Raw genomic sequence first — 7,979 nt, 5'->3', positions numbered from 1 at the left:
CTCTTTCCCATTTTTTTCTATGCCTTTCTTCCTGTCTCCTGAAAGCTCTCCCCAGTTGCCTAGTGCTCTGCTGGAATTTCTTTTCTTCTTCTTTTCTCACCTTTGCTGTGGTCTTTTTGTTTTCTTTACCCATTATTCTGAAGACATTGGTATGAACCAGGCTGGTAACTGTTAATAGTTCAAGCCCTTTACCATGACCTATCTCTAAATTTGGCATAAATCACTGGTAATGTTGCTCATTACTTAGAAACTTATGCAAGACAAGTCACTGTTTTCATTAAATGAGGATTTTAACTCCCTATTTTCCACACATATAATTTTCCTGTTGAGCTGAGATTGAAGATGTCAGATGACTTTTGTCTGTATCTCAATCTTGAGAAACACCTGTAGGCTGACATTACTTTTTTTTTTTCTTTCTTTCTTTTTTTCCTACTTGGTAGTCAAAATTTCTTTTATTTTCGGAGGAAAGGGTATGAAGAAATTGTTTTAATTATGAAATTCTATATTGAAGAAGTCTGACCTATTTTTCAGCACATAATAATGAATCTTTTATATAGATGCTAATGGCCACTTAGAAATGCATGCTAAAATGGGGGAAAATCTACTTTGTATGCATGCAGTGTTTAGACAAGATAAGACTGTGAATTGAAGAGGGCATGAAGCTAAAGAAGTAAGTTGCAGGAATGTTTGGTTTGATTTTACTTTTCAGGTTATATCAGAAGAGCCATGTTTGGGGTTTTGTTTGTTTGTTTGTTTGTTTCCTTTGTTTTTCTCCCAAATTACATGCAAAGCAAAGGTAACATAGTAGGAGAGGTATATTTAAATACTATTTAGTGAGATTCAGACCTCCAACATGGAAAAAAACCTCAACTGCTTAAAATGGTTCTAATTCTTCTGTTTTCGAAGTAGCTGATAAATCAAACAGGACAATAATGTCGTCGTTTCAAGGCATATGCAGGCTGAAAAATGTATTTGTTAAGCAGGAATAAGAATACATTTCAGGAGGGAATGGCACTGCTGGAGTGTCTTTTCATGCAGTCCTCATTGCTTCACAGCAGCAGTTCTGTTCTTGCAGGTCTCAAATTGAAAACCACAGCCTTTGGGGAAATCTTTCATATATTTTTTCTAAAGCAGCCCAAGCAATCTGTTCCTGTGGTAGTTGTCTTGATCAACTCCTTACAGGTATTTCAGGATAACTGTGTAAACTAAAAGGCAGAGATGGAAGGTAGCCAGACAATCTGATGTCAGTAGATCAGTTCTAGATAAGGGAAGCTCCAGTTAAAGCATGAGATGCAGTACAGTCTTATAGATATCCCAAGTAGCTCAGAATAGTTGCTAAATACTCATTTGTATCCAAGAAGGAGTGCAAGTTCATTACTATGCCATGTAAACGTGCCTTGAGTTTCACAGAAGAAATACTGCTCTTTGTAAACAATTTCTTGCATAACCTCAACAACATGACTTCTTCCTCACGTCTCTTGGACCTAATTGTTTTCTTACTGTAGCTGTTCAAGGAAGACTCTTTGCCTGACTCCTCCAGAAGATGTAGACTAGATCTTTCCCTGCAGTCTCCTAAAGCCCATTTCTTTCCTAAGTAAAGTAAAATATCCTTCCAAGTAATTTTTTCTTTAGCCCTGTATTTCTTCAGCTGTTTTGATGGGTATGTCTGATACATTGTGAAGACCAGTAAAGCTCATTTCTGTAATTTCTTCTGTTGACTTTAAAACCTCCAAGAGAAGTATTTATTTACTCCTATTGGTAGAATAAATTTGCTCACTACTTTTCACTTAATAAACATTTAGTCTAGGGCCCTCTTAGGCCAAAAAGATCTACCAAATCAAATTTTGAAAGGAATACATTCTGATATCAAAGTCTGAAAGGAATCTGTAAAGCTTGGGATTCCTGCCACTTTTTGGTAATAGAGCACTTGTGTTTCAGGGATGGGTGCTGTCTATTTGACTGCTTTATCTGCGACTAAGGGAGCTTTTCTTATACTGTATTTCCAACCTGCTGAGAAGTTTTGATTGATGAATTTATTTCATAGGGGTCCCATGCAGTCTCATCATGACCACAAATGCTAATTCTCCAAATAAATGTCCCAAACTGGGCCATGATTACTCCCTGTCATCACCTGCAGTCAGGACTATTACTATTTAGTGTTTGCAGGTAGTGGTACAGTGTTTGTAGTTTAAACTACAGATTTTATTTCTTATCTCTGTCAATATTATGGCTCAAAAATGTCCTGGACAACTTCATCTGGCTGGCTGGATCTGCTTTGAAATGAGGATTGAACTTTGTGAATTCCATAAGTCCTTCCCAGCCTACAGTATTCTATTTTACAGTATTCTCATTATACACCAATTGATTAGCCAACACTCACCCAGAACATGCCCTCTGTTATATATTCTTTCCACTAAGAACAATCTATTCTCTTCCCTCTTCACTCCACAAACAGATTTAATCTGAGAATCAGAGTCTCTCTTTAAGCAATAGAGCCTCTTGCTTAAAGAAGGATCAGCACTGAAAATTCAGACCACGGTATTCAGGGTACCAAGGTATGTTCATTACTGAAAATTTTCAAGGACAGTCTGCCACCCAGTTTGGAAACCAGTCTGTACTTAATTGTATTTAGAGATTATTTTTTTTTCCACATGTCCACTTGGCATTTTCTCAATTTTTATTTATTTCCATCATCTCTTCCTCCCTGTAGGCAGTAGAAATGGGAAGACCTCGTCCCTGTCATCTTTATCTCCTCTCCATAAGCACTGGCTTGCTGTTAGGTGCTCCAAAGCTGCCTCAGCTTCCAGGCTGAACCAGTCGTGGCTGCACAGCCCCTCTTCACAGGGTGAGTACTCTAGTCACTGAACTCCTCTAGTTTGTAAACATCTTTCCTATGCTGGAAAACTGAAAACTGAATTTGGTAATTGGGTAGGATCTAGCAAGTGCTGAGCAATGGAGTATAATCCCTTCCCTCAGTCTTGTCTTTTGTGTTCCTGTTCATACAGCCCAAGACAACAGACATAATTGCTGCCTGGAGACACTACTGGCAGGTATTTTCTCTTCCCCAGAACTGTGGAGCTGGTCCGTGGCTGGTGAGCCTGTAGTCTGTATTATTCCAGGAGGCTAACCCTTCTCAAGTCCATGATTTTACATTTGTTCTTTATTAATTTCATGGGCTCTCTTTTGGCCTGTTCCTCTTTGCATGTCAGGTCCCTCTGGATAACAGCCCTGCCCTTCAGTGTATTGACTGGTTTTCCCAGGTTGGGGTCTTACAAGAATTTGCTGAATGTGTACTCTGTCAACTCCTTCACATTGATTAAGGTTTTAAGCAACATATATTCCAGGATAGGGACCAGAGAAACCCCACCTGTAACTATTCCCCAGGAGGAGTATGAACCAGCAACTGCTATAATGATCCAGTTAATATTAAATCTTTTCTTTGTCCACGCACCTACAACATGACATCCCAAACTTATATAGATTATATCCACTGGTTTCATTCCCAAATCCAACTATTTTATCACAGGGTCAAGCATGATGCACCTTCAGTAAATCCACACTGACTGTTTCTCATCACCTTATTATCCTTCATGTGTCCAGAAATATGCTCCAAGACTTGCTCCATTATTTTCTCAGGCACTCAGGTGAAACTGATTGGTCTGCACTTGCCACCATGATCCTTTTGGACTTTTTTGAGTAAGGATGTAACATTTCAATTACTTCAGTTGTTGCAGATTGCCCCCAGCATCCATGACCTTTCAAAGATGATACAGAGTGTGGCTCTGAAAGGAGACTGATCAGTTGTCTCTGCACCCTCAGATATAGCCCATCAGGTCCCATAAAACTGCATGGGTTGAGTTCTCTCAAGTGATTCCTAACCATACATGTATTACCAGTAATTTTTATTGAACCTTGCCTCTAGAAATAAAGGTCTAGGCCACCTTGCTGATGAAGGGAAAAAGGTGAAAGGCATTTTATGCTGTCTGTAGGCAAGAGAAAAATGAAATTTTACCAATGTGTCCGTAAGCAGTAAACAAGAAGGTAGCCAACAGTGATCTTTACAGCACTGAAGGATGCAAGCTAATGCATCACAGTGAGACATATCTGTTATCAGTTTTGTAAGTTGCAAGCATGAGTATAATTTCTGCATGGGAAAAAAAAATACGTTCTTTTATCATCAATAATAAAAGTATGATTTTCAGGATAACTGTGAACCTTTTAAGAACAGATCTTCCACAATGCAATAGTTGCATTGGCAAATTTGCTATGAAGTAATTTCACCTTGAATTCACAATTAGAGCCTATCATGCCAAATAGGTATCCAGCCAGGAAAAAATCAACAGAATTTCAGAACAATTTGGAAACTGAAGACCTCCTTAAAAAATAAGGGCAAAAAAAGCTCCTATACTGGTTCACAAAAGGATCCACAGTACCCCACTTCTGACAACACAAGGTGCCTAAGAAAAAAAATCATATACATAGAAGAATTTTTTTGGTGAAAGATGGAAGATAATCATAGTGGGGTTTTTTGTGTTTTACAATGTGGCACCACTTTTAAGACAGGCTAAGAACTCCTGAGATAAAAAAGAAAAAAAAGCAATATTATTCTGTAGCACTGATTAGCAATGCTTATGAAAATCAGCACAGAAACAGGAAAAGTAATGACATTAACATAGGCATATAATGAGTATATAAAGCATAGATTTTTAAAGCTGCTAAAAGACTTGGATATCACTTCTATGAAACATATAGGTCTAACAGTTAGGAATGAGCAAATCTGGGGGAAATGAGCTTCTTGAACAGCTCCTAAGATTTTGAAAATACAGAAAGATAGGATATGGTCTAATTCCAAAAACACCTAAATAGAAGCAACTTTTATCAGGTTAATAATCTCATTAACTCAATGAGACTGCTGATATGAATATAATTACCTCATACATAAATAAGCATTTTCATGTTTCTGCATATCAGAGACAATACCTCTCAGCACAAAAAAAAAAATTAGAGCTTTAATAATGAAATCTCATTACTTGCAAGTGTCTCTTTACAAATGTTTGACTGTAAGCTTACTGGCAGAACAAATATGGAGTCAATGAAATACTGCATAGTTATGTTTAGGAGGTGCTAAAGAACACATTATAAACTAAAAGAAGGAAGTGACTTTTTAAATATTTCTTTTTTAATGAATGTATAGCTTTAAAATAAAAGAATCCTAGAATAAAAACAGTTAGTGAAAATAATGATCTAGAAACAATGTAGTTTTGGAGACTTCCCAACATAAATAAATGCTTAATTTTTAAAGCAATTTCTTACCAATGATTGTAATATTATCTGGACACTTCAACAGTCAAGTGTTGTTAGTCTTCTGAGAAAGCAAAATTTCTCTGGGTAAAATGACAAAATACATTACCTAAATTCATGCAGTAAAAATACACTTTGTATGATTCAAAAAGGAGAAAAAAAAATCTTGCTGATGCTGATTTTAAGTAGTCAGAAAGTAAGACAACTCAATTTAAAATTACCAGTGCTTGTAATTTACATAACAATTAATCACTGAAGTTTTAAAAGTACCTACATATCTATGTACTGATCAATGGAACTTAATCCACACGCAGAGGGCACAAGGCATTCACTCCAAAAACAACATATTTACATTTCAAGAAAGGATTAAAATCCACAAACTTCAGAAGTAACAGAACATGATGTCTTGTGAACGACAGATTTATCTGAGTAAAACCAACAGATTAACGGATTTGTCTCTTTCTGGTATCACTGAGGATAGACCCCCAAATTGTGCAGGAGCACACATAAATGCAATGGAATATTCAAAGTATCCACACAGGATTTTAGAAACCGAAAGATAATGAAGTTTAAAAAAGAAACTAAAATGTAGCAAAGCCCTACATACACTATAATTTCAACAGATATGTGTCTTCTAGAATGAAAATTGAAGGGAAGAATGGATGCAACTTGAATTTTCAATATATTCAGGTTTATATTAATTCAGTTGTGTTTTTTAAACAAAGCTTCAGTGTGCTTCCCATGCTATGAGACTCAAAGAAGCAGCATGGCTTTTTTAAGATTAAACTAATCCTCAAGGGAGTAACTTGACAGACACAATTCACATTCAATTCAGTTTTTATGAAATGCAGCAGATCAAACTCACCTCTGTGCCTGGTAAGATCTTGGAGCAGATCCTCTGGAAGACCCTCTAAGGCATGAGAACAACAAAGGGGTGATTGATGACAGCCAACATGGCTTCACTAAGGGCAGTCCTGCCTGACTAATTTGTTGGCCTTTTACGATAGGGTCACAGCCTCGGTGGACAAAGGCAGAGCAACAGGTGTCATCTACCTGGACCTGTCCAAAGCCTTCAACACTGTCCCACACGACATTCTGGTCTCAAAACTGGGACATTATGGATTTGATGGATGGACTACTTATTGGATAAGGAACTGGCTGATTGGTCATACCCAAAGAGTTGTGATCAATGGCTTGATGTCCAAAAGAAGACATGTGATGAGTGGTGTTCCTCAAGGGTTGGTACTTGGACCAGCGTTACTTAAGATCTTTGTCAGCAATGTGGGCAGTGGAATCGAGTGCACCCTTAGCAAGTTTGCTGATGACACCAAACTGTGTGGTGAAGTCAACATGCTGCATGCCATCCAGAGGGACCTTGATAGGCTTGAGAAGTGGGCTTGTGTAAGCTGCATGAAGTTCAACAAGGCCAAATGCAAGGTTCTGCACCTGGGTCAAGGCAATCCAATGCATGAATACAGGTTGGGAGGAGTAAGGATTGAAGAAAGCCCAGAGGAGAAGGACTTGGAGGTAGTGGTGGACCAGAAGTTTAACATGAGCTGTCAATGTGCATTTACAGCCCAGAAAGCCAACTGTGTCCTGGGCTGCATCAAAAGAATCATCCCCAGCCAGTCTGCTCTGGTGAGACCCCACCTGGAGTATTGTGTCCAATTCTGGAGCCTCCAAGATAAAAAGGACACAGAACTCCTTGAGCATGTCCAGAGGAGAGCCACAAAGATGATCAGAGGGCTGGAGAACCTCTCCTATGAATACAGCCTAGAGAAGTTAGGGTTGTTCAGCCTAGAGAAGAGAAGGCTCTGTAGTGACCTTATCACAACTTTCCAATACCTGAAGGGGGCCTTCAGTAAACCTGGGATAGGGCTTTTTACACAGGTCTACAGCAAGATGACAAGGGGCAACGGTTTGAAGCTTAAAGAGGGGAGATTCAGGTTGGACATTAGGAAAAAGTTCTTTCCTGTGAAGGTGGTGAGATGCTGGAACAGGCTGCCCAGGGAGATTGTGGATGCCCCCTCCCTGGAGGTGTTCAAGGCCAGGTTGGACAGGGCCTTGAGCAACCTGATCTACTAGGAGGTGTCCCTGCCCATGCAGAGGGGCTGGAACTAGATTATCTTTAAGGTCCCTTCCAACCCTAGCCATTCTGTGTTTCTATGATTCTATGAAACTGGAGTAGAAAAATGTGCACATGGAAAATGTGCTCAGAATCAGCACACAATGTAATTGTACTTACACAAGGCCTTGGCAATTGGCTGGACAGGTAAAGAAATACTGGGAAAGCTGAAGTTAAAGTAGTTCACATCAGTGCTGTCCAGTTGCAAGTAATTAAATCTATTTAAATCTTCCCTTTTCTCAATATATGGCATGCTAGGATCTTTGCATTAGCAGAGGTGGAAAAATACAAGCAAACCACTCTCAACCATACATAAGTGTAACTTTCTTTAACTAAATCTCAAGTTTCTTTGTTTATTATCAGTGATTTTGTAAAATGAAGAGCAATTACAGGGATTTTTGTGAATATATAGTCTAAACAGCAGAGTGAAAGAGAAGTTAAATCCTGTAAGAATAACATGTAGAAAAAACAGTTAGTTTACAGAAGCTAGTTTGATAAGCTTACAGAGGATCACAGAATCATACAATATCTTGGGTTGGAACAAACCTTTCTA

The sequence above is a fragment of the Chaetura pelagica genome, unplaced genomic scaffold (genome assembly GCF_000747805.2).
Source record: "Chaetura pelagica isolate M959 unplaced genomic scaffold, ChaPel_1.0 scaffold126, whole genome shotgun sequence".
In the NCBI taxonomy this organism is placed as follows: domain Eukaryota; kingdom Metazoa; phylum Chordata; class Aves; order Apodiformes; family Apodidae; genus Chaetura; species Chaetura pelagica.
Note: the sequence above shows the minus strand (reverse complement) of the source record.